Below are 25,674 nucleotides of genomic sequence, written 5' to 3'. Positions count from 1 at the left end.
TTGAATTGTACCTTGGATCTATTTGCAGTACGACAGGTCTTCATCAGTCCTACCTTCTGGTACACAACCTGTCAAAAACTGTTTTCTTAAATGGAAGAGTATCCATTTCTAAAGAAGGGTATTGTGTTTCCTTTATTTCACAGTATATTAAGACTAGGAAAGGTGCGAAGATTCCTGTGATTTTTGCTTCAGTGAGATATTCTTGTCAAAGTTTCAAAATAAAATGCATTAGGTTACAAATGTATTTACTAGAAAGATTTCACTTTATTTAATTTTTAGTTTGCTAGAATCTAAATGACAACACCTAATTTATGGATGAGGGGATGGAAAAATATACACAGCTATTGTCAAAAACGGCGAATAAATTCTACCAAAATTAATAGTTCGTACAAGCACATCGTAATAAAGTATATTAAGCATACTGATATATTAAAGAACCTCACGGAATTTATGAACATCGCTATAAGTGTGATTACGATTTCATTTTGACTTCTGAAATGAATACCAATACAAAAGATAACCAGTTCGAGTTAAGTCAGTTTACCTGCAATTGTTTTATACATCTGTGAACAAATTTACAGATAATATGAACAGCTATGCAAGTCTTACATGCTGCAGCTATATAACAATACAATAGATACACATGTAAACACAAATATGATCAGTACACAGTGATAACAGAAACTACGTGTTTCTATGCTATATTTAGCAATTAAGGAAAATGAAGATAATCCGAGCATTTCAGAAGAAAACAGAAAGACCAACAGCTGGTGTGTTAAAATCCGGGCAGGAGTCTCAGTGCGATTGAAAGAGTGCGGGTTGAATCTTATTTTCAAATCAGTCGGTGTTGGGCATAGCGTATGGTGTTCTGAGCAAAGGCATTAATCCAGTTTTCCTCGACACCGATTAACTTTCACATGCTGCTGTGTCATGAAAAACCAAACCAAACCAGTTAATAAAGCTGACGATTTTTTCAAAAGATTAGAGAACAGAAATCCGCAACGACTGGTAAGTTTTATTCTTATCACGACTCGCTTGCTTTTACCAGTAGCCATGTATGCATTCCTGTTAAAGCAATATCCTTAGCATAAAAGAATGTCACTAACCAATAGTCCGCATTTACTTGCTAAGATGTAGTTGTCTGTGTTTAGTCTATGACAAACTAACTTTCATTTGTTTACTTGTTATTATTTGAGGATTGAAGGTCATATAAAAAGCAGGTATTTACAGTGCAGAATATGCAGACTGGTGGTCAAAAGGAACAGCACCTGAAGTCATGATCCAGAAATTAAGATTTGGAACCCAGACAGCATCAATATGCAAATAAGCCCGTTTCGAAAAGTTGGTGGTGTATTTAAGGTTTAGTATGTTTCCTTCCGTTCGCACGTAACTTTAGTTTATTCGCACGTGGATGTATTGCGTGTCTGTATTATTGATATTTGTATTTCTCTTGTCCTTTTCGTGAGGACATTAGGTAAGTTCTGTTTATGCATGAGAATTTATTGTTTACATCAACATCGTACGCACATTGATAGTTCAGGTACTTTGGATCCTCCTCAGATTTTTGTAAAAGTTGAACTTCTCTACACGAACTGCCCCCATTGAATTTTACTTCTTGCTCCAGCAGCTGCGTGGTCCCGTTTAGATATCCATAATGCCGCATCTTTTATCTGTATCATCTATTTCAGAGTCGAACCTGCCTGCTAGTTGCAAAGACGGCCAATAGGCGGGAAAATATTTGTGGCGGCAAGAAGTCTAGTCCCTCCAAAAACATGAAGGATGCACGCATAGTAAATGGTGAGAACTATTTAGTTTCTGTAATTTTATAATTCTTTTTCTCGTTATTCCTTATAAACGTTATAGCTCCTATCGATTTGCATTCAACAATATTTTATTATAGCATTTGTATCGTGTTATTCGTCTGCTCCATTCAAACTGAAGTGAACATTTTTGGTAGTGGTTAAGTTTCAACACTGCGAAGTATTGGATGTAGACATAGCTAAAAATTACTTTCACTGGTTAAAAAGTGCAACCTAGTCAAATCAACTTTTCGCTATGACACATGGAAAGGGAGTTAACTCAAGCGCACTTATTGCACTCGCTTCTCTCTTTGTTTTTAATAGACTGGAATGGCCTGCATGTATTAATTTATTGTGTACCGCGACCATGGCTTCAAAATCGAAGATGTAGTAATCTTGATTTTTTGGTTGATAATATTATGCAATTCGTCCCTCGTAGTTTAGGGGCCTTGTATGCATATAGGTCCCATAAATCCTCTACATATGCCGTTTTTCTCCAGTTACTTTACAATGATTGTGAATTTTCATATGGTTTTTATTTTGCCTTGAATGCTCAAAAGCAAGCTAAATAAGCTAATTAAATTTTTCCAGACCACTTTACAAGACGTGTTTTAAATAGGGTCTGGAAGACTGGGGTCATAAGGTGCACAATAACCTAAAATATATGTGTAAATATCGCTCATAACCGAAGGTATGATATTTTGATACCTTACGACTATCTTTGAAGTCTGGTTAAAGTATACTGAGCAATATGGACTCTGAAGATTGTGCAAAGTAACCATCCAAGCAACCGCTGAACCGCGGGGGAGGGGGGGGGGAACAAGCCCACTGAGTACGCAATATTTCCATAAACGACTTTTTTTTATTTGGAGGGGGCCACAACATTGTTTTATCGTAGTGGCCAGAATTGTTGGCATCGTTACAGAAGTCCACCAATGCAAACATCATTTCACCTCATTAACAAACACAAAATAAATATGCTGTTTGACCAAAGTCTGTTCAGCCTAAGTATAAAGCTTGATCAAAGTTTTAATAAAACTATAACGTGAGGTAACAAGCTCTTGCACTCAAATACCAGAAAATCCGTTGCATTGTGTAAGTGTCGCTATTGAAATAAAAAGAAATCTTTCGAAAACGTATGGAAAACATCCCAGATTGGTCAAAAACTAAGAGGTTGGGACGCCAGATAATTTTCAAACACGGATTTGCTCGTTAGCAATCTTGTCCGTGATTTTCATCGTGTTGGCCTACATACATAGACTAATCATAACCTGTAGAAATACTGTAACAAGGTAACCGGGTTGGATTTAGGATTTAGGATTTATAACTGAACACTTTTGATGGTGATACAAAATACAATGTTTAATGATGACTGGCTTGAATGAGAAAGGAATTATGATTAATACGTGCGAGTATAAGAGCCAAATATTGAACAAACATAATCAGCACGAACTTAAGAATGCAACAAATGAAAACAAATAAATGACCTTACACAGTACAAGGACAAAGGTGAATGATTCACAGTAATTTCACACGACAAAAAGAATGATGTGGTTTACTCGAATAGCAAAAATGAATTCACTCAAATAGTGAAAAATTAGATATTTTACTCAAATAGTAAAATGATGAAAACAAAGGGACAGATATCATACAAAATATCTTTACAACCCCAACACACTGGGTATTACAAACCCCAAAATTAGCCCACGGCTAAAAGATCACAAGTGTGGAGTTACACACTCCGTCACCAGCACACTTGGCTACCAGTCACACTGGTCAATCAAGCAGTCACTATCCTAAGGTAGTCACCGACCACCATTCAATTCCTTGGTCAATCAAGTAATCAGCGCCCACCAAACGGTCAGCAACGCCCGATCACCTGCTACTCGACCAGCAACTCTGTTCACTCAGCTCTACGGCTGCTAGGGTTCAGTTTTACAGCTGCTTTGGTCAACTTCTATGGTTAGCTCTACAGCTGGTATCACGTCGACTCCGATCACCTGAAAATACATCTAACACCGTGTACTATGCATGATACGGACATATACGATAACACATAATGACGTTATATACGGTAAGCTATACAAATTACATTATCGACAAAACATTACAAAGCAATAAACAGGTTCAGAAGCGAACCTACCGTGTCCGATAAGAATCCTATGGTACTAAACGTTTCTTAATAAAATGCAACTTTATTGGTAGTATAGATCTCCTGTTAAGTCACATACAAGAATGGAAATAATTTGCATTAATCTACGTAAGCCTGAGCTACATAGAAAATATACAAAAATAAACGTGGTAGTACAATAGTTATAACTTATACACAACAAATTAATAAATAACTCACATACCTCTACAGATGAAGATGTACAAGTCCTTATAGTATTTTTTTCACATTTCTCATTTCTCTCCATTACAAAGCTGGTTTGAAGTCAATCAATGACACCCTGGTTTTCCAAATATGTGTGTTGCGCATTGTTTCCCTTCCCACCCGTGATATATGTGCAGTGTTGATGTATAAAAGTAATAGTAAAATAAGTAGTTTTTGTCTGGGTTGATCTTGATCCTGTTCTATCAATTTATTTTAAGTTATCCCTTCTGCTGGGTCCTGGTCTGTACTTACGCCACATGGAGCTCGTAAGTTCCTCAAAACAATTTTCTCTGGGGATTAATTGGAGAAGCTGGAATGTAATACCCTTGACTAACATACCGGTGGAGTTTCTGGTTGGGAGGACTCTTTGCTACCCAACCACTCCCTAAACAGGGCCGTCTTAACAACATTGTAGGCTCTGAGCAAAGCAATGCACTGGGAGCCCCCTACCGGCCCTACCCACCCACATGAATTCCGGTAGATGTCACTATTTTTTAAAATTGGGAAACATGCTTCCCACTGCACTTTTAAAGCAAATTAAATTGACAAAAGATCTTTCAATATTCATTAACAATATGGGCAGCATGATGCCCCTAGAAGCGTGAGGCCCTGGGCAACTGCCCAGTGTGCCCATGCCTTAAGACGGTACTGTCCCTAAATCCAATCAGAATAGGATTATCCGTGGACATAGTCCTAGTGGATTATTATCTTAGAGCTCCGAGGGCATTTTCCATTCCTAGACCCTGCAGGCTTGAACTCGGATTCATACTCCCCTACCCTTGTCACCGTTAAAGGATCAGGTTTCCGCTCACTGTTAAGGTTTGTTTATTATAGTGACTTTTGCCAAAGTAGGATTTTGTCCTTTGTTAGGTGGTGTGTTTGCATTGTTGGGTTACGCCCCAGATTTGTGAGACGACTGGCACTATCTAGATCTTGGTTTGGGTTATAGTCTATCTATAATCTGTTTAAATGGGAAAGCAGTTTCTCTTAGTGTTGTAAAATATAAATTAAAATTGTGGGATCAATACAAAGTGGTCTGAGCAGTTTTTAAAGGAAAAGAGTAAATAAATAAATAAATAATGTATCTAATATCATGTGCGTTTGTTTAGTGTTTGCGTGTCTGCAATTAGATTATTAGAAGTGTGGAAGAAAGAGAAAAAGAATGAAAGAAAAGGCAAAATGCATATCACTGTAATTCTCTATGCATGAAATCTGTTTTCTTTTTTTTCCTTTTCTGTTTGTTGTTAAATTGTGCAAGTTCGTTTTTGTGGGTTATACTGTAGTCTCTCAGCACCAGAGTAATTTGGCGCTCTATTTCCTGTTTCAGATACCTTTTTCTTCGCTTCCTTTTCCTTGTTTTCCCACATAGAATAATTTCTGTCCTGTTTGTATCACTTATGTCCGTTTCCACCTCCGTTCTGTCACATTCCCTGGGTTTACTAATCGTGTTCTTTGTTAGGGTTAGGCTCCGCGAAGAGTCGCGTTTTATGGATAATCCTTCATAAGAAGTACCTTATTTTGAAGTTCTATATGTATTTTATCCATAGTCCTGGATCGAAGTCCATATCTGTCCTGATCCGTTACCGTTACGTAGTATGATTTGTTTTATGGCATGTTTTATCGGTTTTATTTCTTTAGAAACGTTAAGTCAAGAATTTTTGATCGAGGTCCTTGTTCGTTCCGTTGTGATGTGTTGTGCAAGTTCTTTAAGTGGACTGCTCACTGACAAGACCTTCCGTAATGTGAAGATTTAGTCTTACGGTGAAGTATTTACACATAGACAATGCAGCCATACATCGTCTGTGCGCTGCAAATATTCGGTTTTTCCCATCGAAAGCATTTCGCACTTGCGGCATAGGATGAATGTCTCATTTGCGAGTTTTGGCGAGTAAATTCATTAATTGTATTTGAAATGAGCGCCAAGTTAAGCTTATATAAAGTGCATGAATAAGAATACTAATTTTATTTTACAGCAGCACTGATTAGTGTATTGAATTGACCTTGAATTCGAATGACTCGGTCGTTTCGCCTTTCCTTTGCATAAGGCGATCGTGCTGTGACGCCATGAGAAGTTATTACATGTATTGTGGATCAGAAATTTATGATATGGTATATTAACGTCAATAACGCAGTAGTCATGTTTTAGGTCGTGTAGTACGGTAACTAGAATAAAATTATTTATAGTTTGTACGCGTTGGAATTTACAGCTTACAATATTCTTTGTATAGGAGTCCTTGGAAGATTTATGGGGAAACACGTGACTTCTAGCGGGATGCACGCATGGATTCGCTTGGTAAAGAAACCTCTTTGGCCTGTTACAATAGGATAACCTTAAAAGTTAAAAGAGAAAATCGTTTGACCATCAAAATTGTAGTATAGATAATTTTTAAATATATGAGCCCTTGACTATTTTTTGTGTGTTTTAAAATCTCAAGTAAGGGTACGAGAATACTAAAAATCAAAATTTTAAATCACTAGCCCGGTTCTACTTGTTTGGTGGGTTTGAGTTGTTCTGCTTTTGGAAAATCGTTGACATTGCTACGCTTAGAGTATGAAGACAATTATCAAACGACGCAGCTGTGGCGTGCGAACGCAAGGCGTCAGCCTGTGTAGAAAACACCAATAATGAATTAATTGTAATGGCACAACGAAAACTATATTCGGCTCAATAATATATAAAGAAATGATAAACCTTTCGTGATTTTAACAATGAAATTGGCAATGTCGATATATTAAGAGATAATATTTGCTTACTAGTTTGGATTGGATAAAAATAAAAGCGAATGAATAGAAATAGAAGAAAAATGATATCAGAAAAAACAATTTAAAACAATACAGAAAGCAAATACTTCAGAGATGGACATTGGAAAATTGAAGAAGACCTTTCTTGAAGAAGAGAAAAATTAAAGCAAAACAGAACACGCGTGAAACATACAAGAAGGGATCACGGAGGGAATGGAAATAAAGATACAAGAATTAAGTATATGTTTGTATCTTGGCAGGGCCGTAGAGAGCGGTCACGGGCCCTCTGGTAAGAAACATCAGTGCCTCTCCTAGTTCTTGTTCAAACAAAATTGTTTTTTTTAAATAAAATTACAAAGTGTTGTTCGGCCCGGGCCTCCTTACGGGCCCGTCCCCCTCCCCCTTGTCGTCCCCGTATCTTGGCTCTGTTAATGGTTACTATAAAAATGGAAAGCTTTATTACAATCGACAAAAGAAATATATTTTACCAAATCCCACTGATGACGGAAATGGTAAACGATCGATATCGTTACAGAGAATGGATTTGGTTATTTGGTATCGCACTATTTCCGATGAACTCTTTGTGTGTGTGTGTGTGTGATTTGGATTTTTAACGTAGCTTTAACACTGTTTCAGTCATATCGCTACGATGTCTGCAGTGTGATAGTTTATAGTGACGTCTAGCACTGGGGCATTATGCCGCAGACATGTAGCATGATGTCCCACCGAGTCACATTATCTTGACACCAGGCCGACCAGTCCTAACACTAACCTCTTAATGCTGAGCGCCAAGCGAGGCATCTGTTAGTACCATTTTTGTAAGTCTTTGGTATGACTCGGCCGGGGATCGAACCCACGACCTCCCACAACCGAGAAGGACGCTCTAACCACTAGGCCATCGTAGCGGTCACCGATGAACTTAACACCACTTAATTTGTTACATCACTGGCAATAACCAACAAGGACTGTTTAAATTCCTAATAATTGTTTCAACCATTAGTTATACAGGAATAGTCAAAGAGAGAACGAGTGCAAAAGATGACAACGAAGAAATTATAGATGATTTCCGTGATGAACAAACCCATGGGCGCCCCCACATGGTGGGGGTGGGGGGGGGGGTAGCACTTGCATGTTTACACACACACCCGCGAAAAATTTTCTGCGGGCGCCCTTGCGCAAACCATAAGTTAAAATCATTCTGAGCAACAACTGCACAGTGTTCAACAGACTACAATGCTAAAGTTTTCGGAAACCAATGTAGGCATCTGCTGAATCGAATATAATTCATGTTCTAAAGTTCTAATTCTAACAAAACTTCCTATTAAGTTTTATCAAAATTGTCTGGGTCATTTAGAAAATAACGTACAATAACTTATGGATGACAAAGATGCATTGCATGGGTAGAGGAGCCGTCAGAGATTCAATTTTTTAAAGCGCATGTCCTACAAAATATTCCTACTAAGTTTGGCCGATATTGGTTAAGCTGCTCTGGCGAAGAGGTTTAAGATAGATTTTTAAATGGATGCGAAGGAAAACATAACCTGGCCAGCGAAGTCATCTTGTGAATAATTTTCATATCGTTGCCATGGAAGAAACAACGTTGCCTGGATAACAACTCAGGACATAGTTTTGATAATGCATGTCCATAAAATATATTTCTATCGTGTCGGTAAAAACTAACTCAGCTGTTCAAGGGAAGTCGAAAAGCGGTTTTGAAAAGTAGTAAAAAAGAAAAGAAATCAAAAGAAAATATCATTTGTTATTCACGACGGACGACATAATCAGGATCTCACCATCAGCTCACTTTGCCTATTCTTTTTTCTTCTTCATATTAATAATTAAATCCCATCTTTTAATGGATTTTATTAAACACAATTTTTAGTTGACAAAATAAAAACTTATGAAGATTTACGTGATTAATAAATATAAACTGTTATATTTCCACATGTACGAAACTGTTGTTTCCATATGCATGAAACTATTATGTTTTCGTATGTTTGAAACTGTTACGTTTCCGTATATATCAAACTGTTATGTTTCCATATGTATGAAGCTGTTATGTTTCCATATGCATGAAACTTATGTTTCCGTATGTATGAAACTGTTGTTTCCGTATGTATGAAACTTATGTTTCCGTTTGTATGAAACTTATGTTTCCATATGTTTGAAACTGTTACGTTTCCGTATGTATGAAACTGTTATATTTCCGTATGTGTGCGAGTGTGTGTGTGTGTGTGACTTGGATTTTTAACGTAGCTTTAACAATGTTTCAGTCATGTCGCTACGATATCTGGAGTTTCACAGTTTATAGTGTTGTGTAGCATTGGAGCTTTATGCCGCAGACATGTAGCATGATGTCCCACCCAGTCGCATTATCCTGACACCAGGCCGACCAGTTCTAACACTAACCTCTTAATGCTGAGCGCCAAGCGAGGCAGCTGTTAGTACCATTTTTGTAAGTCTTTGGTATGTACTTGCCCGTGATCGAACCCACGACCTCCCGCAACCGAGACGGACGCTCTAACCACTAGGCTACCGGAGCGGTTGTTTCCATATGTATGAAACTGTTACGTTTCCGTATCTCTGAAACTTTTATATTTCCATATATATGAAACTGTTATGTTTCCGTATGTATGGAACTGTTATGTTTCCGTATGCATGAAACTTAATGTTTCCGTACGTATGAAACTGTTATGTTTTTGTATGTATGACACGGTTATATTTCCGTATGTATGAAACTGTTATTTTTACGTATGAATGAAACTTATGTTTCCGTGTGTATAACACGGTTATATTCTGTATGTATATAAGTGTTACAGCCCAATAGGTCGTAAACACTGCAATATTTGCAAGGTTTTGTATTCGCTAATTATTATGACACATCAAATACTGTAACTTTCAAATTGAAAATTGATCAGCACACTTATTATACTCACGATAATCAAAAGGCCCAACCTAACCAGCGTTATGATTCTGAGGTAAAGCAATAAAAATATAAAAAAAGAAGAAAAAAAAAACAACGTGAAACTGCAGTTTTCACGGTGTTATACAATTTGTCAGATTTTCATAAATATATTTATTACTATTGCTACTAGACACTTTTATCAACAAGTAATGAAATTAGTCTGGTAGATCATCATAGTCGTAGGCCCCTTTTGAAATCACGGAGACGTTTTAATGCAGCTTGCAGGATGATATCCGTTGATAGGGACACAAAAATGGCATTTAATTCAAAATTATTTATACATTTCTCGTCAGATCCTCAAATTTTGTTCAGCTTAGGTTTTGTGGGGTTTAAAGCCATTTTTCAGCGCATGATAGGCTATATTTGGTGGTTAGCATATTTGGTGGAGGAAGAACCGGGAAGATCCACCGACAGACGGGATCATACTGGCAGAACCCGGAAGAGCCATGGACCGACGGGAATCTACTGACGGGTTTCCTCACATATCCACGCTGGTCGAGACGAGGTTCGAACCCACGAGGATAGAGGGCAGATGTGAGTGGTCTGTAAAGGCAAGCGCTTTAGATAAATGTGTCCCTCTAGGCCCCCTCCCACTGTTTCAGTAAATGGGGTAACATGTATTTATTGAAAGTAAAATACCATACTTACTTCGTTTGTATTAGTTTTCTTTATTAAATATCTTTCCAAGGTTTTCCAACATTCGACCCATGAGCCCGAATTCGACCTGATAAAGTTTGTATACGGTCTGTTAAACTTTTATAATTGTGGGCCCCGAGTGGCCGAGTGGTCTAAAGCGCTCACCGTTACATATCACTGCCATCTCACCTCTGCCTGCGTGGGTTGGAGTCTAAGATTCGGCCAGGGTGCGTATGTAAGAAAGCTTACCAGTAGCTTGTCGTGGGTTCGGTGGTTCCTCACGAGGTTTTCCCGGGTTCTTCCTCCACCATTAATACCGGCCGCCATGCATAGCCTATCGTGTGCGTTAAACCCCACAACAACAACAAGAACAACCTTTTATAAATTGTGCTTGTCTGGTTGTGGAAAACATAGGCCAAGTTTATTAACGGTCCTCGAGTGAGAATACAAATGCTATGTCACCCATCACGCGAAAAGTTTGGACACCCCTGATCTACACCAATCTTATGACACCTGGTCAACACAGTTGTCATACTTCAGCCGAAAGGCGTTAATTCTGAACATGAACGAAATGAGGGGAAAAAATAGATGCAAGGTAGCAAAAAAATAACCAAAATTAAACAAAACAAAACAAGGAACAAAGAGAATGTTTTTTTGTTGTTGTTTGGGGGTTTAACGTCATTTCTCATCGCAAAATACGGCGGCCACAGGAACACTGATAAGAATCATCCACCCACGAGAAGCTACTGGCAGTTTTCTCAAATATCCATGTTGAACACCGGTCGAGCCCCGAGACTCGAAATCTCGCAGGTGTGTGATGGCACAGTGAATAAAAGGAATTAACTAGCCACCCACCTACCCCAATAAAGAGTATGAAATGTTTCTGAAGCACTAATAATTAACTTATGTTAATGGTTGAAAATTACTATGAACTTGGACTAACTTACTATATATAGATGGATATTAGTCCCTGCAAATATTTCCGGACATTGTATTATGAATTAAGTGGAAATATCTAATAACATCAATAACACATTGTATCTCTAATAAGATACGTCTATTATTACTACGACAACTATGATTACTGCTACTACTACTACTACTACTTCGAAATGCTTCGACTACTGTTACTACTACTAAACGCATTTTAAAAGACAACACTATATTCTAACACTTTCTCTAGTTTTAAGGCGGACATGGCCTTGATATTATGTGTAGCAAATCAAAATGCAGAAGTCGTTTTTAGCTTGCTGAAACCGGCTGTGACTCGCTTAGGCCGGACTGAATTCGTTGCTTTAGGCAGGTAATCATGTACAGCCTACAATATCTAAATTTAGCCACATTATTGTGTAGTCGGTATAAATCGATTTTTCCAGAACAAAAGCAATATGTTGAATATACGGGTTGTCAGCTGCATTCTGCAGGATTATACATTATTGGTTTAGTTTTCTTATTAATTCACTTACATCGAACATACGAATCGTGTAAACGTCTATCAATTCTACTAAACAAAATAACTTAATGCAAGGTAGGTATATCGATAACAAAGAATGATTCACATATCTGGCATTTAAGTCAAGTTGTTATTACTATGTCAGAGACAAAATTAGATGTTTTTATTGCGGGGGGGGGGGGAGGGAGGATGGGCTTAACGCCATTACTTTAGCACGTGATCGGCTATTATGACAGCAAGTATATTTTGGTGGGAGAAGAGTTTGGGAAGAACCGCCAACCCAGAGGCGTAGCTATGATATTTTGCGCCCGTGGACGAACAATAAAATTGGCGCCCCAGCCCCCTCCCCGTTTAATCACATTTTTGAATATTACCCTTGTTTACTTATTATATTGTAACGTTGTAAGCCCCATTTTGGCGCCCCTGTACCTTGGCGCCCGGGGACATATGTACCCCGCCCCCCCCCCCCCCCCCGCTACGCCTCTGCGCCAACCCATGGCAAGCTACTGGCATGAATTAAAGAAACAGCAAAACCAGACGAGATTTACAGGTGGCTGGCTTTCAGAAACAACTATATGACGAGTCCCCCAGAAAAGTGGCATTAATATGATTAAATGGTATAGGTTATTTTTCTGCTTTCCTAACCACGCTGCAAGTTGTATTGAATTCAACAGGAAATTCATAATGCGTTATAAGTTTTGCAATGAATATTCAGGACAAGACCGTATTTTATTTAAGCAAGAATAAGAACTATATAAATTTGAATTGTGATATTGATATGAACTGCATAGTCTTCACGTGCTACCTTACTGTTGGGTTGTTGTACAACATGTGCAATCAAGCATATAGGGTTTACAAATTAGACGTATTTAAACTTTGTCAACAGTTCATTTCTTTATTTAGGGGGTGTTTGTTTTTGGTTGTATTTGTAATTTGTTGTTAGTTTGGGGGATGGGGTGCATTCTTTTGCAATCTTGTGTATTAAACTACATATGCGCCCTGCTCACTTCCGCACAAATTCGTGCGAGCCAAGGCAGCAGACGAATATATTCAGTAGAATCGATCTGCAAAACTGAGTTCAGGTTACGGTGACACGGATGGGAATGCGGTGAAATTTAATAAAATTCATTTAAAAGAACAAAATAAGTGGATTATAGGAAAATCACAGTTTAAACGTGATTCTTCGTGTGAAAATATGAAATCCCTGAATTGGGATACCGCTGTCATAGACTCATTGTGCAAGTTTGTGTATTTCTTAGTGAAAATAATTTTCTTGTGTAATCAGCATAATTTTCTATCAATCGTCGAGTTTGTTTTATAGCAATCCAACAATAAGGGTACCAGCCTATGTGGTTTAAATTCTAAGGTTCTAGCCTGAGTAGTTATACAATATTTAGATACTATGGTTCCGGCGTTCAGTAGACACCTCTTACAACACGCAGGATGACGTGTCGGGCCTATCCTACATCCTCAAGCTTGAATTTTTTAATGGAGTACAAACGTATTCAGTTGCGGCATATGGGTTCAAGGCGCCCGGGAGCAATTTTTCGCCACTACTTTGCTACAAAGAAAAGATTTTGTCAATTGCCTCAACCTCTATCCCCACCCATTTATTCGCCCCAAATGCAAGGTTTGAAAACAGTCGTCCTCGTTACGCTAAGGTGAAGGTGAAATACTAAGAAAATTTCTTCTACCCCCCCCCCCCCCCCCGCCACATACAACCTCCATACGTCGCCCCTTCGTCTAACGCCCTGGGGACAATTACCCACTTCCAACAACCCTGTCGCGCCGCCACTTAACATTCCACTTGCTACAATGAGTGTCTGCGGCCTGATTAGATTAAATCGCTGCAGTAGTGGCATTTATACCTTGTGTAACGTATTACGTAATATTATTCATGCATAAGCCTAAATGACACTATGTGAGCTAACCTTTTAAGCGCGACTACTGTATTTTTCTATTATTAGATTTATAAACCCATCTCATAATTTTCGAAATTGCTGGTGAGAAATAACACCTCGTTTTGCCATAAATGACGTTCAGAGGCGTAGCTGGGGGGGGGGGGCAGGGGGTACATATGTCCCCGGGCGCCAAGGTACAGGGGCGCCAAAATGAGGCTTACAACGTTACATTATAATAAGGGTAATATTCAAAAATGTGATTAAACGGGGAGGGGGCTGGGGCGCCAATTTTATAGTTCGTCCCCGGGCGCAAAATATCATAGCTACGCCTCTGATGACGTTATAACGTCAAAATGAATAAAAGACGTTATGTTCGAGGCATCCAACTGCGTTATTTCACTACACTTTTTTTTGCAGTTTAATCGAGTTAAAAACACTATTTTTCGTCATGCGACAAAAATATACTCCTGCATTTGAACCTATATCACTATCTTCGCTAGCCAAGGTTCCGATGTGTTAACCCCATCTACACATTGGCGGATTGCACATATTTCAGAGCGTTATCCTAGTGACATCTATTGGATTTCGTGAGTTTCTAATGCCAAGTAACCAATAGCGTTGAAGAGCGATGCGTTGTACGTTTGCTGAAAATGGTGAAAGAAACTTACTTCAAAAGGAGGCTTAGTAAGTTCATCATCGAAAGTACGACTGCATATCAGAGAGAAGCCATTACAAGTGTATTTGTGGGAAATGATGTATTTGTACGAGTACGGAGCGGCAGTTGAAAATTGCTTATTTATCAATCCATTCAAGTTTTGTGCTGAACTTGTATCGATCACGTAGGAACTGTGTTCAGATCTTAACAACCTGATTTTTATTGGATGTGGTGGCTCGCATCACAACCAGTAACATTCACAAGCCCGAAGTATTGAATTATCTGATCGATCCGCGAAGGTGTAGACAGGGTTAACACTTGAAACCTTGGCTAGCGAAGACGTCCATGGAGGCGAGTGCCTTAGACCACTCGGGGCCTCATACACTCATGAAATTTTCAGTAATATGCAATGATGGAACTCCTTCCTAGTTATGCCAAATGTATGGTCAAGTTTGGCCTGGCATCACAATATCTAAATCAATAAACCTATTTATGAAATTATGTCACTGATATTACGTACCATTCACCTTTTCACAATGGAGTATCTTACATTATGTTATTGTTTCATATGGATTTTATAACGCGTGTATAAAAAGGCCCATCTTTTGAGAGCGTGGGCCATTATAATTTAGGTGTTTGGTATTTCACAGCAGTAAAGCAAATAGGTTATTTAATACTGAAACAATTTGAGAAAGGTGCTTTTCCGGGAGACACACCATGGTAACAGATCGTGGTTGATCCAGTCATAGAATTCGAAACTGTACCAGCTTGGTCGCGAGTTTGCCACACTAACCACTGAGGATCTTGGTGTACATGTTGCACAAATTGTTAATCAATTTGAATATTGGATGCTACTTCAAATGGCTCCCATTCTGTCATATGTACCCTCCAACAACGGAAGTTTATCTGAGAGATTTAAAAAAAAATTAAAAAAAAAAACAATTCATGTATAACCATTTGTGACGGGGGAGATGGGGGTGGAGCCATGATTGTCGATGAGAATGCGCATACCATCATGAGCATGAAAGTACATGTCGACCACACTGTTTTTCTGTATAAAAATAAACAAGGTATTACAACGAAAAGTAACAAATCGTGTACAATAATATTTCATGCCATTACCTGTCATTTGCGAAGGCCGCCAGAAAACAAGAACATTAGTATCCTTCATAGATACGATCTCTTGCTTATTGACAAATATGGTACTCGTGTAATCTGACTCTAGCTGAACATCATTATTAGACGACAGACTGGTTAACCGATTCGTTACAGAGATATCGTGGGTGCAAATTTAAAATAGTATAGTCGCCACTAGTTCAGACATTTTCCCGAAATAAACCTGGTGATACAGAATTAGTAACTTATTCATCCAGTATACATAAGATAACCACACGATATGTGGCGTTGTGCAGAAAATTACCAGAATACCGCGATGCTACAGAACCCGCGATATCGTACGAAACTATCATATTCCTTCTGTGTCAATGGCTCTGTACTTGTATGAGGTGCCGTAGCGGACAAAAGCTGGTCCAATCAGAACGCTACCGTTGAAAATTTAATGTCATATGTACAGAATTCCAATTTCACGTGTTGTATAACAAAAATTCTTGCCTTTAAAGTTCCATTTTCTAGGTTGAGATTTTAGATTGTATCTGGTGAATTAAACAGTAGTGGTTGAAAGTTATATTTTCTATGTCGAGGTTTTAGATTGCGTCGTTTGAATTAGACGATGGTGGTTGAAATTTCGATATTCAAAGTCGAGTTCTTCTGAATTACACGGCGGTTATTGTAATTTTAATGTCATATGTCTCGAGTTTCAATTTAACATGTTGAATAACATTGTGCTGAAAGTTCCATTTCGTATGTTGAGTTGTTAGATTGTATATGTTGAATTTCACAGCGGTGATTTGGACATGTTATTGTGCTTGTCAGAACTGTTATTTTTATATGGTGAAATGATGTATTGGTGTTAAAAGTAACATTACACAATGTCCATTTTAACAATTCAAAATAATATCGTGTGTTAAGATACATCATTCGTGTATTAATTACGAGGCTCCTTTACATTTCATGCATTTACAGTTGGAAAGTTATCATTCACAGGTCGAGAATTACTATGAATTTCTTCACTAGATGTCGCTCTCGTGAACGGATCGAGCTACTTTTAAACAAGGAGACTGCTTCTCGTTGCTGTGAAATTCAACAGATAAAAATCTAAATACTTGCCACGTGAAATGGAGTTTTCATCACAAACAGTTGCATACAGCTGGTGAATGAGGGATTCTCGACATATGATATTGCAATTTCAACCCCCGCTGTGTAATTCAAAATATGCACTGTAAAACGTCGACATAGGAAATATAACTTTAAACAACCACTGTATAATTCAACATATAAAATCTTAAATCTCGATCTAGAAAATGGAACTTTAAGGACATGCAATATAATCCAACACGTGATATTGGATTTCCCGACATACAACATCGAAATTTCAACGGCAACGTTCTCATTTGACCAGTATTTGTCCGCTACGGCGCCTCGTATACTTGGACATGTACCGGGTATGTCTCTGAGGCGTTGTAGCGGACAAAAGCTGGTCCAATCAGAAGGTTGCTGCTGAAATTTTAATGTCATATGTCCAGAATTCCAATTTCACGTGTTGTATCAAAAATGCTTGTCCTTAAAATTCCATTTTCTAGGTCGAGATTTTAGATTGTATCTATTGTAATAAACAGTAGTGGTTCAAAGTTATATTTCCTCTGTCGAGGTTTTAGATTGTGTCGTTTGAATTGCATGGCGGTGGTTGAAATTTCAATGGCATACGTCGAGATTTCGTAATTTGCGTATTGGTTCAAAGAGTTTATGTTGAAAGTTCCAGTTCATATGTTGAGTATTTAGATTTCATCTGTTAAATTACACAGCATTAGTTGAAAATTCGATGTCCAATGTCGAGGTTTTAGATTCTATTTTCTGATTTACACAGCGGTGGTTGACGTTTTGATGTCATATATCGAGAGTTTCAATTTAACATGTTGAATCACACTGATTGTGTTGAAAGTTCCATTTCGTATTTTGAGTTTTTAAATTGTACGTGTTCAACTACACGGCGGTGATTGGACATTTTATTGTGCTTGTCAGAATTTTTATTTTTATATGGTGAAATAATGTGTTGGTGTTAAAAGTAACATTACACAATGTCCACTTTAACAATTCAAAATAATATCGAGTATTAAGATACATGATTCGTGTATTCAACTATGAGGCGCCATTACATTTCATGCATTTACAGTTTGAAAGTTACCATTCACAGGTTGAGAATTACTATGAATTTCTTCGCTTGAGGTCGCTCTCGTGAACGAACAGCGTTATTTTAAAAAAGAAGACTGTTTCTCGTTGCTGTGAAATTCAACAGATGAAATTTAAATACTCGCCGTATGAAATGTAACTTTCATCACAACCAGTTGCATACAACGTGTGAATTTGGGATTCTTCACGTATGATATTGGAATTTCAACCACCGCTGTGTAATTTAAAATATACACTGTAAAACGTCGAAATAGAACTTTAAACCATCACTGCATAATTCAACACATAAAATCTAAATCTAAAATCTCGATCTAGAAAATGGAACATGTAGTTTGATCCAACACGTGACATTGGATTTCTCGACATACGACATCGAATGTTCAACGGCAACGTTCTCATTGGACCAGCTTTTGTCCGTTACAGCGCCTCGTAGTATGTCAATCAGCCTTGCGACATCCCGAATGGGAAATGAATGTTGCCTCAGCAACTGCTGGCGGTCAGATACCAACCCATTGGCCTCGTCTTTTGTAAGGCACATGGTCACGTGAAAAACGTTAACAATGAAGCTGTCAAACACAGTAACCTGAATAACGAATCCCCAATTATGCACCAAAACGCAGTGTCATCCGCATCGTTTTACACTCAACGAATGCGTCTTCCTACAGTAAACTCGTCAATGTGCGCTAGATTGCATTAGTACTAATGTTAATACCCTTACTCCTACCTCGTGGACAGGGTACTAACATGAGCATATACGTGTTAATGGAGCAAACCGGGTGTGATTCACACCCGGCACTCTTTAAGCCTAATATCAACAATTTGAACATATTCCTTGCATATAATCCAATAAATTGAGTGGTCCTCTTATTTAATACCGGAAGTATCGAAAATCATTGTAGAAATAGTTGTAAAATCTCGTTTACCTTTTTTATCCAATATTTTCGTTTAGATCGTCCGCTATATTAGTTCAAATAATGATTATTTCCGTTCTCAGCCTCGTTTGTTTGTGTGCCATATAAGGACATAGCGGCCTTATTTGGAAACGTAAACAAGTCGTAGTAAAAATTTGGCGCGTTTTGAGTGAGAAATTCTGTGCACTGAAAGAAATACGGTTTATCGGCAACTTTGAAATTCCACCAAGAAGCTATTATTCGCCACTTGTTTGCTAATAACATAGCGTAGAATATCCAAATATGGTCTGGCAATCGTTTTTTGAAAAGGGGTCACGGCGAGAGTCTCGCGTTATCTGTCATGGTGGACACGGTGAGGTTAGTGTAACCATGCCAATTTATTTTATCGTATAAGGGCTTAATAAATTTAAAATAAGCCAAGCTTCGTTCACAACATGATTATACTTATGTAGTTGATTTTTACACTGTTTGTATTTCTGACTTTAGTGATGATATTTTTTTGCTTCATTACATGATATGGGATCAGTTCGTAGCCTCATCCACAACAAATCAAGTTTAGGCTACGACATCGTAGCTATAGATTACATGTACAATGACCAAGTTTGTGCAGGTATGTAAAAATTGACTTCAATAACTTCGTACACAAAGAGCATGGAAAACAACTAATTTGGATGGCAAGTGATTCTTAAGTAAACTAATCTCAGGTAAAGTCTGGACTAGAATAATACATGTCTTTAAAATAAATGGAGGTAAACGAGGAGTCTTGTCTAAATTAGATTGATGACAAAATGGAAAGATTCCATCAGAAGTGACATTTTTAGACATATTGGTTCAAGTGTTTGCGGTCAAGGATTAATCTGAGCATACCATCATTCCTGGGTCTTAGGAATATACAAAAACAAATGTTGTTGGCCAGTTAAAGGAGAGCTTGACCAATTTTTTTCCCCCTTTGACCACTTCCTCGGTGTCACTTAAGTTATTTTGGGGTGAAAAGATTTCTGTTGATATTGTCAGATCAATTCTTTCTTATTCCAATAAAATACAAGTGTGTGTGTGTGTGTGTGTGTGTGTGTGTGTGTGTGATTTGGATTTTTAACATACCTTTAACAATTTTTCAGTCATATGGCTACAATGTCTGCTGTGTGATGTCCAGCACTGGGGCATCATGCGGCAGACATGTAGGATGATGTCCTAACAGGCCTTCTAGTCCTAACATTAACCTCTTCATGCTGAGGGCCAAGCGAGGCAGCTGTAACATTTTTTAGAAGTCTTTGATATGACTCAGCCGGCGATGGAACCCACGACTTTCTGCATCCGAGGCGGACGCTCTAACCACTAGGCCACCGGAGCGATAAAATACAAGTGTAAAGAATTTACTTTCTTTCCTTTTCTGGATATATGACACTGTTTTTAGCAGAAATGAAACTGGCAGGAATAAGACTGAAAAGAAAATCTCTATTCATCTGGGAGGTAAGGACACAACAATCCATTCATGTATTTACAGAAAAGATATCATTGGTGGAAGCATCCACTGATGAGCTGTGCCCTGTCCTCAGCTGGTCGTACCTTAGTCCTTCTTCAACCATTCGAGCTGTGTACCACGACAAAATTTTGAACGTACCGCGATCTCTACCACGGTATACCACAACTGTATTAAGAACCAACAATTCAATGTTCTGGGACAGGGGCATGACACTTTTTATTTTGGTTTAATTTTCGTCTGACAATGGTTGTGAAAAGTATCCTGCTCCGAGTTATAGCAAAATAGCACCATATTAAATCCATGATATTATCTGGAAAAAAATTAAATGACCCGTACCTTATATTGATAACTTTAGTCATCTTACTTTAGTTAAAGCTTTTAGAATGCAACTTGTGCATCAATTTACATGCATGTAAATCTGTAACAAGAGTGGGATGATTAAGTTTCAGTATAGCTCATACTGTGAAAGACATCGTGCTGTCGTTAGAAAGTATATTGATAAAATAGAATGTGTCGATACTGAAGACTCTAATCTTCTATCTGTACTATTGATATAATAGGCTGGAAAACTTTGAATGGGATGCCAATACCCGGGTAAGATATTTATCTGAAAGGACCAATAAACATAAACCACACTCAACGAACTGGAAAATATTTAGATGACTTGAAAAATTTCATAAAGTTCAGACAGAAAACAAGTACTCTTCAGAAATCGTCTGATGATTTGCAGTGTTACAAATGAATGAAGATGATTCACATATTCGTATGCACGTAACATAATCACAAACTTAAAACAGCGTTGTAAAAGCGGTGTTAGCTGGGTTCACGGTTCATTTTTTTTATATATCCTTCTACAGTTTTTACACTGATTTTGATGGACCTACTTTTGTGTATCATCCGAAGCGAAGTGTAGCAGACGTACATCAGACCTAGATAATAGGAACGTGCGAAGATGATTGGAGAGAGGTGAGCGTCTTTGGTAACAAAGTTAAAGTTACTGCTTACCGATCAAGTAATAACTCACACGTAACACGCGTGACTTCATTTGATTAAATGTGAAACAAAAGTGTATGATATATGAACAAGAAATAGCAAAAAAGTTATTAACTTAATACTTGTTTATTTAAGGAGCATTCTCGCTTAACGTGAACGAGAACATATTTATTTTGTCAAATATCGGTAAGAGCAGGCATGTTTAGTCAGATTGCCGACAACACCCTTTGAATGTTTTTGGTGAAGATGTTGTATAGGAGTATCTGAAAATGAATATGAAAACGGTCACCCTATAACAATAAATTAAACTGGTTCACCATTTTGGACCATTGCTCCAGCATCAGTGGACATGTGACAGAGTACGTCGTTCCCACTGAGGATTTTACTCAGTAAGCTGGAAGAAACAGCGAGAACATATTTAGTACAATGATGTACAAGAGGTTAATGTCGTTGTTCCTGCTTGAGCAGTTTTTTTTGTGTATGTGTGTGCGTGCGTGCATGCGTATGTACAAGACCACGTTTCTACTTCGTGATCAGAACAAACATCTTTACTCAGAGAACATACTTCTTATGATATGATGGACTGCTGTAGAAGCATCCGAAAATCCTCCTTCAGTTTGCATACATTTCCTATAGAGAATATTTATTCGTGTGCAATAACGCAGATTTATTTATTTTTCTAAATAAAATACTCGGTGAAACGATTTGGGTCATCAACCCTTGGTTTACGAAGATCGATAGCAAAGAAATATTGTATTTAAATTTGGTCCTTCTCTCCCAGGCATGTTACATTTAAATTCATTCTATGAAAATTACAATTGTGGACGACATATTCTTTGCACCAAAATATAATTTACCTATTCAGAGCGCATTCCCAGAATTCCACACACCACCTACAAATCCAACTAATCACAAAATGAGAGTTAAATATCTTTCTCAATATCAGACATGTTCGGCTAGTATAATTTGTGCCAATAACCATAACCATTGACAAACGAGAGTGCAGCTTTACCATTATCACTTGATACCAGAAATCACTGATCCAAATTAGCTTTCATGGGTTCACTGACTACGCTAAAAACGTGTAATAAACAAATTAGCCATTTTGGTTTGATATTCATATACTTATAGTATAAGTTCTCACATGTATTTATAAAGAACTGAATTTTATCAGTTCTTACCATCTCCAATACAGCTGTACAGACTTTAAAAACGTTCATGTGTTGTTTCAAAACCAGTTACTAGCATTAATTCATAAAGGCTTATGGCGTTCTCATTTTACGATCTAAAAATTTGACGGATTATTTTAAGCTGAAAGACAAACAATAACTTATGTAATAGTCAAAGTGACGCGTCTCATAGTTAAACATTAGCATTTAGTCAAGGTATATAAAACAGGAGGATTAACAACGAAGGAGTAGGAGAAAGACGAGGATAAAGGAAATAAAGAAGTTAAAAGGGGGGAAATTAACAACTAAAATGTGGCATACATTATGTAGAAATTTCAGAAAATATGTGGAAAAGAAAGAAAATGGGCAGATAAATAAATAAACAAATGAATAAATAAAAAATAAATAAATAAGGAACAAAATGAGATATTAATTGCTTACTTTTAGAGCGAGTCGTTGCCGATGCGATAGCGAATTATTTGGAAAAGAAGGGGAAATTGCTATTTGCAGTTGTTCGTGACCATTGAAAGTACATGCGTGATAGTAACATGTGCACCCAAGTAAATATTTTTCACTTTTCAATAAATGTACGAACGGCATCGAAAATACTAATGTTTACTTCATACGAATGCGGAGTATCCCTATTGAAGAAGGTATTTAAAGTTACATTACCACATGGTGTGAGTGACTGAAACAGTTTGATACCTTGTTCTTGGTAATAAATGTAAGAAAACCGGAGTGTTTTGTACTTTCTACAGGTCCACATCTGAAATGCCGTGATCCGATTATATTCAGTGTAAATAAATGTTCATTATGTGAACTGCAGTTTGTTCTAAGTCGGGCGTAAATACTCTGAAATTTCCTTTTATCTCTCAATAAACGTTTATAGGAACATAGGCGTGCGATTATGGTGTTGATAATGTGAGGAATCTGACGAATCTAAATAGATTATGCATGAAGAAACTAGTGTAATAAACACTTGTCCCAGTCTGTACTGAAGTCGTTTACATTACGTAAGTCCTAGCGTGTAATATCACTAGCCGCTGGTGGAAACAGAGATGTGAGATAGAGGACTTAAGTCTAGACCAGTTGTCATTTTATACAAGAATGTAAGTTTATGCTTTTGTCGACTGGACTAAAGACTTTTGTATCCTATTGGTGTAACGTTTCAATAGATACCAATTTCGTTTCACAGTCACAATTATGGCTGTCTCATTTTGTATTGTGTCGAATTCTCTTTTCTCGAGTAATGTGCCTTTGTCCCAAACAACATTATCATATTCCAGAACGATTCATATAAAACATAAAACATAACTTCTAAAGATTTCCTGTTAAGTTGTAATTTGAGTTTAGTATTATGTTAATAAACACATGTCTTCTCCTTTTTTTGGTGAATTTGTTTGTGCCTTGAGCCGTGAGAAGCCATTTGAGAGAAAACTCCAAGATATGTGTACACGTCAACTTCCTTAATTCTTAGGTTGGACATATAGTGATGGATGGAAAAGTTTATAAATTTTCATACACATTGTCAGGGATTCGGTTTTCGAAGGGTTGAAAGATACAAGTCAATTATATGTCCTCTGAAAAATGTTGAACAGGTAAACAAAATACATGATTTTTCTGTGGTATAACTTCCTGTCGTAGAAAGATCCGATGCCGTTCCAACTGGACTCCGAAATGGAAGATTTTGATAATGAGAATGAAAATTTCAGTTTTATGACAACACGTTACCGCATTTGTACAAAGACATTTACTTAGTTCAAATTACAATCAAACTATTTATTATATTAAATTTATGTAGCAGAGGACAGTTTCGTCAAAAGGCCCGTGTCAGATCTCTTAACTTAAGACTGGTGTGACTTTAACAGGTATTGTTTGATAATTAAAGATATGGATATATTTGTGAATTATTTGTTTCCAGCTTGAGTTGTTAAGATAGTTACTTTACAGTAGGCAGACTGATGCGGGAGGTCGTGCGTTCAATCTCCGACCGAGTCATACCAAAGACATAAAAATGGTACTAACAGCTGCTTCGCTTGGCGCTTAGCACTAAGTGGTTAGTGTTAGGACTGGTCGGTCTGGTGTCAGGATAATGTGACTGGCTGCTACATGTCTGCGGCATGATGCCCCAGTGCTAAACATCACTATAAACTGCCACTCTGCAGACATCGTAGCGACATGACTGAAAAATTGTTAAAGCTACGTTAAAGACCCAAAACACACACACACACACACACACACACACACATCTTCGCTAGCCAAGGTTTCGATAACCCTATCCACAGGGTTATCGGAACCTTGGCTAGCAAAGATGATGTGTTCAAGGCAAGTAGAATGTGTATTTGTTTATATATATATATAAAAAAGACTCAGATGGAAACTATTTTGAATTGCGCCAGGCTATTTAGTACACAATGTTATGCTAAAATATCACCTAGCAAAAGGGCTGTGAGCGACACATAATGTCAAAAATGACCTTTGGACATGAAATATGCAGGTATAAATCAGGGGTTGGCGTGAACTGCCATTGACTTCTCAGGTCCAGTGAATACTATTTTTATGCATTTCTTTAATTTAAAACATATGGACAATTTTGACCTCACCTGCTTACTTTGTTTTTTATTTTTTTATTTTATATTAGGCAAGTTGATACAGCATTAGATCATCACAACAAAGATAATGTGGACAAGAGTTTGGACTGTTTTTAAAAAAATACATTTTAGTCTCTTAATATACACCAATACCCACTTAGTCTGCATAGGAATAATAGACAAAATGGCAGCACATTCCGCGAACAATAATATTTTATCACCATGAACTCGTGAAGAGATAATTTAATGCAGCATAGTGTGTGTGTGTGTGTGTGTGTGCAAACAACACCGCAAATTAATGAAATAAAAAGTGAACTAACCAGTAGCCGGATCTGGTTGGGAATCGGCACCACCACCACCCCACTAAAAAAAGTACACACACACACAAAGGTACAGTCACTTTGCACTTAAAATTTTGTCATTGTTTTCTTGCGCACGTTTATTGGGTATTATGCACACTTTGACGTAATAGACACACATGATTTTTGGTGCCTTTTCAAGGAAAGTCAGAGCCTATTTGAATTGTTGACCCCTTCCCCTGCCTTTTCACCTGATCCAGCCCTGTAACTGGAACAGGGTTTGTTCCAGTCCAGGCATATCAATAACCAACATTCAGGATATAATGCAGCCTACTCACTGCCAAACATACGAGATGTGTATAGCATCAAACGTGATCCTGGTAGACAATATATGTTA

At 37.6% G+C, this 25,674-nt stretch overlaps 1 long non-coding RNA gene across 1 annotated transcript in view; it reads left to right on the top strand.

The window, feature by feature from the left end:
• The first annotated feature begins 1,014 nt into the window (after window positions 1-1,014).
• The window catches only part of LOC149776235 (uncharacterized), a 29,091-nt gene continuing 4,431 nt past the window's right edge, over window positions 1,015-25,674 (top strand). Inside the window, exons 1-2 of the long non-coding RNA XR_016416262.1 lie at window positions 1,015-1,359; window positions 1,689-1,797. This is a non-coding gene — a long non-coding RNA (uncharacterized LOC149776235). The remainder of the gene's footprint in view (window positions 1,360-1,688; window positions 1,798-25,674) is intronic.

Source organism: Sinohyriopsis cumingii, chromosome 18 (assembly GCF_028554795.1).
Source record: "Sinohyriopsis cumingii isolate HCF-2022 chromosome 18, ASM2855479v2, whole genome shotgun sequence".
In the NCBI taxonomy this organism is placed as follows: domain Eukaryota; kingdom Metazoa; phylum Mollusca; class Bivalvia; order Unionida; family Unionidae; genus Sinohyriopsis; species Sinohyriopsis cumingii.
Note: the sequence above shows the minus strand (reverse complement) of the source record. Positions and strands in the feature narration are given on the sequence as shown.